A 13,010-nucleotide genomic window follows, 5' to 3' on the forward strand; every position below is an offset into this window, starting at 1 on the left:
GAAGTCAGACTGCCCCTGGAGATGGAGGTCCCTTGGGGTGAGGCTGGCAACCAGCTGGACCAACAGGACTGACAAGGCCCTGGGGCTCCTCAAAGAACAGCCACCTCCACCCAGGAGCCCCGGGTAAGCCTGACAGTGGGGGGCAAGGAAATTAATTTCCTCCCCGATGCTGAAGCCACCTTCTCATCCTCAGAGGCTATAGCCATTACAGGCATGTCTGCGAAGCCAAGAAAGAGATCTTTTTCTCAGCCTTTAGGGTGCAGCTGGTGTAAGTTGTTCCTTTCCCATGCCATCTTGATCCTGCTGAAAGCCTCATACCCATCTCAGAAACAGTATCCTCTCAACCCTGAGGCTCTGGACTCAATATTCTAATAAGTCATCTATTTTAGAAGTCCAAGATTTATTGTACCTTGTCATGGTCCTTATAATACTTCCATTCTAGGGGTACAAGAGCCTAATAGAGGGGGAGGACTAATTCAGAACTTATAACTGGTAAATAAAACAGTGATTCCTATCCAGCCAATTGTCCCTAACCCTTATACTTTACTGCCCAGATTCTGGAGGACACAGAGTGGTTTATAGTACTAGATCTCAAGGATGCCTTTTTCTGTGTACCTCTCCCTCCTAACTCACAGTCCCCATTTGCCTTTAAAGAGATCCTAATAATTTAAGCATTCAGCTAACATGGACAGTACTGCCCAGGATTTTCAGGAATCGCCCTCATTTATTTAGGCAGGCCTTTAAACAGCTCCAAAAGGCCCTATTACAGGCACTGGCTTTAAGTCTCCCAACAGGTCAGCTGTATCAAGTCCTAGATCCGTCTGTCTTGAATAAGCCTTGAATGCCAGTACAGGAGCAGGATGAAGCCACATTACCATCAGCTGAATCACCAGATTCCTATTTGTGTGAGCTTCTAGAGCAGCGGTCACCAACATTTCGGACCTCACAAACTACCAGTGGTCTGCAGACCACTGGTTGGTGACCGCTGCTCCAAAGGTTTCCTTAAACCAGCGGTCGCCAACCTTTCGGACCTCATGGACCACCAGTGGTCCGCGACTGCTCTAGAGGACCTAAAACTTCTCTTTTAAAGGAATCTTGAAGAGTCAATGAGTGCCAGATAAGTAACATATCTGGTATTTCTGGATAAACAGTGTTTTCATTTTTTAATAATTCTTATTCTGTCTTTTTATAAGTGTCACCTGAACCCTAGGCTAGTATCTGGAGGAGACCTTCACTGCCCTTGCTGGGACCCAGAAACACCATAAAATGCTTCTACTTATAGCTCCATTTTGTATCCCTAATGTAGCAAAATTTTCAGCCATACTGGCTCCCCAAATCCCTAACTACTAAGTATGTTATAAGTAGCTCAATTCAGGGTCAAATAATCTCAATTAGATATATATCTCCCACACCTCTTTCAGAGTAAAATGTGCTAAATCTTAGTCTATAGGACAACTTATGCTGCCACCACCACCAACCAGACCAGAACCACTTCTCAAGCCTCTACAGATTTTTATTCACAGAGAACCCCTCAATTGAGCAGGGCAAAGTCTGTGCCATGAATAACACTTCTTACTGCAAGCAGCTTAGCTAAAAAGAAGGCCTCATAGCCTCTTGCCCCAGAAGTCTGGGCACCAATTGAAGATATAATGCCATTCCCATTAACTAGCTGCCCTCACAGACCTTGGTTTATACTATTTTTTTTGTTGTTGTTGCTGCTGTTTTACTCATCTTTAACTACTACCTGTTTAACCTTTGGTATGTTTCATATCCTTCCATGTACAAGCCCTAAAGCTATAACTGGTCCTCCAAATGGAACAGATGAAATTGAAGTAGTAATCAAAAAACTTCAAGCAAAACAAAAGCCCTGGGCTAGACTGCTTCACAGGGAAGTTTTACCAAACATTCAAGCAAGAACTAAAACCTACCCTCCTCAGACAATTCCAAAAAATTCAAAGGAAAGGAACACTTCTGAACTCTTTCTATGAAGCCAGCATTACCCTAATCCAAAAACCAGATAATGACACTACAAAGAAATAGAACTATAGGCCAATATCCCTAATGAACACAGATGCTAAAATCCTCAACAAAATTCCAGCAAATCAGATTCAGCACTACATTAGAAAGATCATACACCATGACCAAGTGGGATTTATTTCAGGGATGCAAGGCTGCTATAATATCTGCAAATCAATAAATGTGATATATCACATAAACAAATTGAGAGATAAAAATCACATAATCATGTCACTTGATACAGAAAAAAGCATTTGACAAAATATAAGACCCTTGATAAAAACTCTCAGCAAAGTAGGAATAGAGAGATCATACCTTAACATAATAAGAGTCTTATATAACAAACCTATAGCCAACAACATACTTAATGAGCAATAACTAAAACCATTTCCCCTAAGATTAGGAACAAGACAGGGGTGTCCACTTTCACCGCTCTTGTTCGACATAGTACTAAAGTCTCCATCAAAAAGCTACTAGACTTAATAAATTAATTCGGCAATGTAGCAGAATACAAAATTAACACCCAGAAATCTATGGCTTTTTTATACATCAATAATGAACTCACAGAAAGAGAAACTAAAATAACAATCCTATTTACCATGGCAATAAAAAAATAAAGATACCTAGGAATAAACTTAACTAAGGAGGTAAAAGACCTGCACCCAGAAAATTACAGGACATTGAAAAAAGAGGAAGCTATAAACCAATGGAAGAACATACTGTGTTCATGGATTGGTAGAATCAACATCATTAAAATGTCCATACTACCCAAAGCAATCTATAGATTCAATGCAATCCCCATTAACATACCAATGGCATATTTCACAGACCTAGAATAAACGCTTCAAAAATTCTGGAATAAAAAAAAGACCCCAAATAGCCACAGCCTTCCTGAGAGAGAACAAAGTTAGAGGGATCATAATACCAGATATCAAGCTATATTACAAAGCCACTGTTCTCAAAACTGTTTTCAAAACAAGAACAGACATATAGACCAATGGAACAGAACAGAGAACCCAGAAATCGACCGAAGCCATTATGCTAAATTAATTTGACAAAGGAGGCAAGAGCACACAATGGAGTCAAGACAGTCTCTTCAATAAATGGTGTTGGGCCCTGGTTGGTTTGGCTCAGCGGATAGAGCGTTGGCCTGTGGACTGAGGGATCCCAGGTTCGATTCCGGTCGAGGGCATGTACCTGGGTTGCGGGCACAACCCCAGTAGGGGGCGTGCAAGAGGCAGCTGATCGATGTTTCTCTCTCATCGATGTTTCTAACTCTCTATCCCTCTCTGTCTCCCTTCCTCTCTGTAAAAAATCAATAAAATATATTTTTTTAAAAATGGTGTTGGGAAAATTGGACAGACACTTGCAAAAAAATGAAATTAGACCACCAACTTACACCGTATACAAGAATAAACTCAAAATGGATAAAGGACTTAAATGTAAGACAGGAAACAATAAAAATCTTAGAAGAATCCATAGGCAGCAAAACATCAGACATATGTCGTAGCAATATCTTTACCGATACAGCTCCTAGGGCAATGGAAACTAAAGAGAAAATAAACAAATGGGACTACATCAAAATAAAAACTTAGGCACAGCAAAAGAAACCATCAGCAAACAACAAGAGAGCCCGTGGCATGTGAGAACATATTTGCCAATGTTATAGCAGATAAGGGTTTAATCTCCAAAATTTATAGGGAAACTCATACAACTTAACAAAAGGAAGATAAACAATCCAATAAAAAAATGGGCAAAGGACTTAAATAGACACTTTTCGAAAGAGGACATACAGAAGGCCCAGAGATATATGAAAACACTAGAGGCCCCATGTGTGAAATTTGTGCAAGAGTAAGGCCTTCCTTCCCCCAGCTGTCAGCACCTTCTTCCCTCTGGCACCCGGGACCTGGACTTCACTCTGACCCTGGCTTCTCCTGGAAGGATGTCCAGTCTAATTAGCATATTATGATTTTATTATTACAGATGCTCAAAGTCGCTAATCATCCAAGAGATGCAAATCAAAGTGATAATGAGGTATCATCTCACATCTGTCAGAAAGGCTATCATCAACAAATGACAAGTGCTGGCGAGGATGTGGAGAAAAAGGAACCCTTGCACACTACTGGTGGGAATGCAGACTGGTGCAGCCACTGTGTTAAACAGTACGGAGTTTCCTCAAAAAATTAAAAATGGAACTCCCATTTGACCCAGTAATCCCACTTCTAATAATATATCCCAATAAACCAGAAACACCAATCAGAAAGGATATATGCACCCCTATGTTCATAGCAGCACAATTTACAATAGCTAAGATTTAGAAACAGCCTAAGTGCTCACCAACAGATGAGTGGATTAAAAAACTGTGTTACATCTACACAATGGAATACTACGTTGCATGTAAAAAAGAAATAACTTACCATTTGCAACAGCATGGATGGAACTGTAGAGCATTATGCTAAGTGAAATAAGCCAGTTGGAGAAAGATAAATATTACACAAACTCATTTGTGGAATCTAATGATCAACATAAACTGATGAACCAAAATAGATCCAGAAACATAGAAGCATTGAACAGACCATCAAACCTCAGAAGGAAGGCAGAGGAAGGTGGGAGGGGTTGGGGGTAAGAGATCAACCAAAGGACTTGTACACATGCATATGAACATAACCAATGGACACACACACTAGGGGGGTGAGGGCTTGTGCAGGGGGGTGGGAGTGGTCACGGGAGGTCAATGGAGGTGGGGGAAGGAATGTATGTAATACTTTAGACAATAATTAAAAAGAAAGAAAAAGAACTCATGGGCAGCTTTCTCCCAGACAAAAGTGTTTGCAGAGATCATTGTTTCTATGCTGAAATCTGCCTCACCAAGAACTGACTGTCAGGCACCATATTTACATCTCCATAAACCTGGCTCACACTGTTCACCACCCCCTGGTGATTCCCTGTGACCCTGCCACACCCAATTTGCAGCCCGACCTATGCTGTTTGCAGAGTCTTTTCCATATGAATGGCCTCTCCTGGCTCAGGCTTCAGACTTTCCTATAATCTCTCAAAGAAGTAGCAGCTGGACTCAGCACACTGATACCTTTCAATAAGTAGCTCCTGGCCTGGCAATAGTAGCAGCCTGACTTGCTTCACAGTTTGGCCTCTCCTGGGCACCTACAAGCCCAACACAAGTAGCAGCCATCTGCAGATTGCTCTGTAGCTTGTGCTGGGTGGCTGTAGGCAGGGCACAGGCAGTGGCTGACTTTTCAATCCCTGGAGGCCCCCGAGCCAGTGCACCTGATGGACAGCTGTAGACCATGCCAAATTACAACTCTATACATCCATGATCAACACACTCAAGGGGCAGATTCAGTGAGCACCAAAGCCCCTCTGAAGCAAGTCCTGTTCCACAGGGATATCTCCTGCACAGAAACTCTTCCACTGTAGTCAGAGCTGGTCCTCACAGCCAATTGGCCTGGAGGTCAATTCCTCCCAGACATGCCAACAGCAACCAAGGCTCAACAACAAGACTCTGCACTCAGCCCACACAAGGGTGCACCTAGAGTTCCCAGCTCAGGACACTGGGGAAGCTGAGCCACTGGGTCATATAGGAAACCTATTACACAAGGCCACTCTACCAACTCCAGGAGACATGGCAGCCCTACCTAATACATAGAAACTAACACAGGGAAGCAGCCAAAATGCAGAGACAAAGAAATATGTTGCATATGAAAGAACATAAGAAATCTCCAGAAAAGGAACTAAATGAAATGGAAGCAAGCAAACTACTAGACACAGAATTCAAAACAATGGTTATAAGGATGCTCAGGGATCTTAATGAGAGCTTCAAGGGACTTAGTGAGAATTTCAAGGATCTTAGTGAGAATTTCAAGAAAATTAGTGAGGACATCAAAGACATAAAAAAGAACCAGTCTGAAATTAAGCATACACTAACTGAAATAAATAATAATTTACTGGGATTTAACAGTAGATTAGAGGATTCTGAGAATCAAATCATTGATTTGGAATATAAGGAAGCAAAAACACCCAATCAGAAGATCAAAAAGAATCCAAAAATATGAAGATAGTGTAAGGAGCCTTGGGGACAACTTCTAGCTTACTAACATTCATATTATGGGGATCCCAGAAGGAGAAGAAAAAGAGCAAAATATGGAAAACCTATTTGAAAAAATAATGACAGAAAACTTTCCCTACTTAGTGAAAGAAATAGACTTACAAGTCCAGGAAGCACAGAGAGTCCAAAACAAGAGGAACCCAAAGAGGCCCACACCAAGACACATCATAATTAAAATGCCAAGGGCTAAAGACTAAGAGAATCTAAAAAGCATCAAGAGAAATGTAGTTAGTTACCTACAAGGGAGCGCCATAGGACTGTCAGCTGATGTCTCAATAGATACTTTTTAGGCCGTGTTAGAAATAAGTCAACCCCCCTAAATCAGGAATCCTGTTAGAACACAAAGCATACTTGAGAGCCAGGCAGCAAGGCAAATTCTTCACTTCTACAGAAGGGTACATACCAGCACAGTCTGGCAGCACATACACTGAGCGCTGAGCCGGCAGTTTTCTCAGGCTTTTATTCCTAATGCATGTGATCTGTCTCTCATTCTCGAGAGCTCTGGCTCACACTCTTGCGCAATTGCCTAATTTAAAGTAAGTGGTTGACCTTTGCCATTTCAAAATGGAAGCCCTCAGGGGAGCTGCAAGTCATGTGAACCAAAATGGCAGCTGCCTAAACTCCCTTCTTTGACAGAAAAAATTACTTGCTTATTCTCACAGGCCAGAAGGGAGTAGTTGAGAAATATTCAAAGTGATGAATAGCAAGAACCTACAACCAAGATTACCCAGCAAAGCTATCATTCAGAATTGAAGGGCAGATAAAGAGCTTCACAGACAAGAAAAAGTTAAAGGGGTTCATCACCACCAAACCAGTATTACATAGAATGTTGAAGGATATTCTTTAAGAAGAGGAAATATATATGGGCAACAAATACATATCTATCAACATTTGAATCTAAAAATCAAAATAAACAAAGAATCTAATGAAGAAAATTAACTGATGAATAAAATAGAACCAGAGGCATAAAAACATGGGACAGACTGACAAATCTCAGGGAGAATGGAATGGGGGACAGAAAGAGATTAACCAAAGAATTTATATGCGTATATGCATACCTATGGACACAATAAGGAGATGAAGCCCTGGGGCAGGGCAGGTACCGGGTGGAGGGGTACAATGTGAGGGAAAAAGAAGACATCTGTAATACTCTCAATAAAAATTTAAAATAAATTAAATTATATTTTTAAAAAGTCAACTTGACAATATTTCTAAATTTAAAATACAAATATCTTCTGCACTAAATTTTTTGTGTAGGAATGCAGTAATACATGCATAAGGATGTATGTATACAGTAATTTATTATAGTATCCATCCATTTGGAATAATATCCAAATATACTAATAATAAGTAGTATCCATCCATTTGAATAATATCCTATTAATTATGGAGAAATATGAAAATTGATATGAAACCAACTCCAAGTTATATTAATTTGTAAAAGAAAGATACAGAACTGTATGGCAAATGTGAGTAAAAAAAAAAATTGGAGCTATATACAAACACATGTTAGATCTGCATGGATAAAAAGCATAAAAACTGGCAAAATAAATTGCCTCTGAAGAGGACTGGCAAACTGAGGAACTAGGAAGCTGAAGTGAAATGGAAATGCACTTTCCAGTACTGTTGAGATATTTTTTAAACCATCTCCACTGTTAGTTGAATTTTTTTCAAAACAAACAAAGTCCTGTTTCACAGCAGGTTTGTCACCAGAACACAGTTGTCATGAAAATCAGTACTAAATCAAAGCCAAAATGGGAAAGGAAAAGACTCATATCAACATCATTGTCAATGACAAATAGATTCCCACAAATCTACTACTGGCCATCTGATCTACAAATATGGTGGGATTAACAAAAGAACCATCGAAAAATTTGAGAGAGAAGCTGCTGAGATGGGGAAGGGCTCCTTCAATTATGTCTGGATCTTGGATAAACGGAAAGCTGAACATTAGTGTGGTATCACCAACGATATCTCCCTGTGGATATTTGAGACCAGCAAATATTATATGGTCATCACGGATGCCCCAGGACACAGACTTTGTCAAAAACATTGATTACAGGTACATCTCAGGCTGACTGTGGCGTCCTGATTGTTGCTGCTGGTGTTGGTGCATTTGAGGCAGGTATCTCCAAGAATGGACAGACCCGTGAACATGTCCTCTGGCTTACACTCTGGGTGTGAAACAACTGATTATTGGTGTTAATAAAATTGGTTCCACTGAGCTGTCCTACAGCTAGAAGGGATACAAGAAAATTGTTAAAGAAGTCAGCACCTACCTTAAGAAAATTATCTAAACCCTAACACAGTAACATTTGTGCCAAGTGCTGACATGCCCTGCTTCAAGGCACGGAAAGTCCCTCATAAAGATGGCAATGCCAGTGGAACCACACTACTTGAAATACTGGATTGCAACCTGCCATTAACTAGTCAAATGATAAGCCGTGTTTGCTCCTCCAGGATGTCTACAAAATTGGTGGCATGAGTACTGTCCCTGTAGGCACAGTGGAGACTGGTGTTCGAAAACCTGGCATCGTGGTGACTATGCTCCAGCCAGTGGTACAATTGAAGTAATGTCTGTTGAAGGCCACCATGAAGCTTTGAGTGAAGCTTTTCCTGGGGACAGTGTGAGCTTCAATGGCAAGAACATGTCTGTCAAGGATGTTCATCGTGCCAATGTGGCTGGTGACTGCAAAAATGACCCACCAGAGGAAGCAACTGGCTTCACAACTCAGGTGATTGTCCTGAACCATCCAGGCTAAATCAGTGCTGGCTAAACACCTGTGCTGGATTGTCACACAGCTCGTGTTGCTTGCAAATTTGTTGAGCCAAAGGAGAAGATTGATGGTCATTCTGGGAAAAAGCTGGAAAATGGCCCTAAGTTTTTGAAATCTAGTGATGTTGCAATCATCAATATGGTTCCTGGCAAGCCCATGTGTGTTGAGAGCTTCTCTGACTGTCCTCTGGGCCATTTTGCTATTCTTCCACTCTCTGAGTTTATACATTACTTCCTCTGGGAAGTTTCCAGAGCAACCATGCCCCTTGCTACATGCTGCCCTAGCTCTTTACATGTCCTTCATAGCACTTACTGAGGTTCAGATTACATATTCTATCAATGTGCCTCATATATAAGGCCGGAAAAGGCAGAACCTATGTCTGTCGCCCTCACTGTCCATAACACGTACATAGTGCCTAAAGATGAATTCTGTGGTCTGAGGCAGTAGTGCCTCATAAAGTACCCTAGGGGTTGTGAATAGAGAACACTTCTTTTTTAAATCCTCACCTGAAGATATGTTTTGGGGGTTGTTTGTTTTTTATTATTGACTTGAGAGAGAGAGAGAGAGAGAGAGAGAGAGAGAGAGAGAAACATAGATTGGTTGCCTCCCGTATGTTCCCTGACTGGTGATCAAAACCACAACCTAGGTAGGTGTCCTGACTGGAATCAAAACCACAACCTTTTTGGTGTACAGGACGATGCTCCAACTAACTGAGCCACCTGGCCAGGGCTAGAAAGAACACTTTTAATGTGTTCATGTGGGAAAGAATGTAGATACATGAGAAATGCATAGGCAATTTTAGTAAAGCCAAAGTGAATAAGGCCTTGTGTACACAGACACACAGACTCACACACAGACCCCATATGTCATTAAGTTTTTTGCATAGTTTATTCTTTAGTCTATCAAAAGTGCAAATAAAATTTAAAAAATACATAGCCCATCATATCCAATGCATCCAATAATAAATAAACAAAATTTATAACAAGCATCTCACATAGGGGCTACCAGGCACCTAGTACATGGGTAATTGATGACATGCCCATCCCATAAAAACATTGTATTGCAGCCAAACCGGTTTGGCTCAGTGGATAGAGCATCGGCCTGCGGACTGAAAGGTCCCAGGTTCGATTCCGGTCAAGGGCATGTACCTTGGTTGAGGGCACATCCCCAGTGGGGGGTGTGCAGGAGGCAGCTGGTCGATGTTTCTCTCTCATTGATGTTTCTGACTATCCTTCTCCCTTCCTCTCTGTAAAAAATCAATAAAATATATTTTAAAAAAACACAAAAAAACAAAAAAAAACACATTGTATTGCCATTGATTTATGACATTTTCAAAAAGTTTGATAACAGCTAACTGTTACCCATGGCTCAGCTAACTAACTAAAACAGACTGGCACTGAACAGAACCTGGAAGAAAGTCTAAACACTGAGTAAAACCTGTTGAACCATGGCTGTAATTGCTGGTTTGGGTTGCACATTCCATTCTCTAGTTTGTGCTGATCATACCTCCTAAGTGGAAATAAAAACAGCAAAGGGAGTATTTTACTCAGTTGCATAATAAAACCTCACAGTTCCCATTAAAGAAAACAATCTCTGTGGCATTACTTTCATAGACTGTCTCCTGTCGCTCAGCCAGCAAGAATTAAACTCAATCTGGGCACATTTCTCGAGATTTTGAGTTCCAGTACAAGTTTCCAAATAATGTTATTAATGATGAGTCAGTTCAGAATGCACTGTGGTACAGACCACATAGAAATTTAACCACGAGAAAGAACTGAAGCTAGAAAGCAGACTAGTGTAGCTGACAGAGTTGAAGATAGATCTGCAGTAAAAGTATCTTCTGACCTGCCATACTAATGCCCTCAACCTATTCCTCACTCTTTTATCCTGAAATAAAAACTAACCCTGAATTCATTTTTTGTTGCTAATATTATGGTTTAGTCAAAGTTTATACAAATAGACTTTCTTTCCTCTTAAAATCTTGAAAAAAATTAACCCCTCCCCCCCCAAAAATTTAATAGTCCTTTTAAGTTACAGTTCTTAACTTCGAGTTGTCTTTTCCATTAATAATCTCCTTAATCTATTTTTTCTAGGATTAAATGGCTGAAACATTTCAAAATCATGTATTTTCCAATATTTTATATATTTGCGATGTGTTTCTTCTAAAGTAGTGCCTGACTTTCTCTTCCTTTAAAAATATTTGTTGGGAATATGTCTTTGTCCTACTATAGCCAAATTTTTTTTTCTTATGGTTTTTCTAGTTCTACATATGTGCAAACAATTGTGAAATAGTCCAATAACCTAAAATTCTAAGCAACATAATAAACAAAAGAAAAAAACCCCGACAATTCACTGTGCATAAATGGTGGTAGCAGGCTCCAGCTCCCTCACAGAAAGACATCAAACCATTGGATCATTTTATATTCCAAGTGTTACACTTTAGGTTAATCAATAAAATGTTGACAGAGTATTTAAACTTCTGACCAATTCATTGATGGACTCAAAGTAGTTAAGTGCTAGTAATCTAAAACAAAATTCTAATTTCTCTAAGTATATCTCTGAGCAATATCTGTTAATATAAATCACATTTCTCTGTAATTCTTTTTACTTAAATATACACTACATATTGCTATACTCAAACTTTAAATTAATTTTTGATTATTTCATAATAGTTATGCTCTCAAAGCACTGTATTTTAGAATGCATAGACTATTCCACAGTAAAGATAATAGTGTGTGTTCATTGAGAGTCTTTAATATGTGCACAGCATTGTTTTTAAGTGCTTTGTTGCAAAAGACAGTTCTGCATGGGTCTCCTATGCTACTACTAGAGGCCCAGTGCACGAATTCATGTACAGATGGGGTCCCTTGGCCTGGCTGGCGATTGGGGCCCATTGCGGGGCGCTGGACTGCAGCGGGGAGGGACCGCAGGAGGTTGGCCCCAGCAGCAAGCTAGCTAACAGCCAATTCCACAAGGAATAAGGCTCCCCACTCCCTGGGTCCAGGGTGTGGGTGAACCAGATTTGGGGCTGTCAGGGCCCCAGCAGCAAGCTAAGGCATGGTTGATTCTACAAGGAATTGGGCTCTTTCATCCTTCCTGTTTGGGTCCAGGGTGTGGGTGAATCAGATTTGAGGCTGTCAGGGTCTCAGCAGCTAGGTCTGGGTCAGTGCACATCATAGCTACTGGCCAGTTGTCTGGTTGTTCTGGTCATTCAGTCATAACGGTTGCTTAGGCTTTTATATATATAGATATGATTTGCTAAGTACGCCAATAATGCAAAGCCTTATTAGCCCTTTATTCAAGCCACTTCTTAGGGTTGTCTATTGGAGCAAGTGACCCTGAGGAATAAGGTAATGTCTCCCATTGGGGCCATTGAAGAGTTAGATTCCCTAACTTTAGGATTCCTTGGATGCAACACAACCCCACTGTGTGCACAGCATCTATATGGACCCTTGGCATTTCCCTCTGGGTCTGTGGAGACAGAGAACTGATGCAAACCTGATGCTCATGCTGCCTGCTGCACCATCAATAGAGAAGCCTTTTGTGTCTGATCCAGGAATCTCATGTGTTCTTCCAACATTCATGTAATAATTGTTATGCAACTTATTAGCTTTTAATTAAGGTAAAATCAAATTCCAGCCCCCCATGTGTGCGTGTGTGTGTGTGTGTGTGTGTGTAATTTAGAGCATGGTGCCTTACAATGATAATAAGTACTAGTTAAGGAGCTATCTTTAGTCTCTGATAAAAATACTTTTAATAGTAAAAACAACATAAAAGTTTTAAGGGTTTTTTTTTCTAATAATATTTGGCTCATACTAAGACATTCAAATTTTAAAAATCTTGGTTTTGACTACCTAACAGCAGATTTAATATTTTCCCACTGTATAAACAAATTATAAGAAAATTTACTGAGCTATTTTATGTTTTCTAATGCATCATTCCAATATACTTTTTGCATTAGTTGAATACTCTGACATTTTAAGGGTGAGAAATTTGTATTTTCATCATGGTTTCCCACTCGGCACCACGTGATGGCCACCACAGGGTAGATTCTCATTACATCTGTTCTGGCTTTCTTCTCTCTAGTCTCCTCC

General features: G+C 40.3%; 1 pseudogene; it reads left to right on the top strand.

The window, feature by feature from the left end:
• The first annotated feature begins 7,893 nt into the window (after window positions 1–7,893).
• LOC132229677 (elongation factor 1-alpha 1-like) lies at window positions 7,894–9,231 on the top strand (annotated as a pseudogene).
• Window positions 9,232–13,010: the final 3,779 nt, after the last annotated feature.

Source organism: Myotis daubentonii, chromosome 3, assembly GCF_963259705.1.
Source record: "Myotis daubentonii chromosome 3, mMyoDau2.1, whole genome shotgun sequence".
In the NCBI taxonomy this organism is placed as follows: Eukaryota; Metazoa; Chordata; class Mammalia; order Chiroptera; family Vespertilionidae; genus Myotis; species Myotis daubentonii.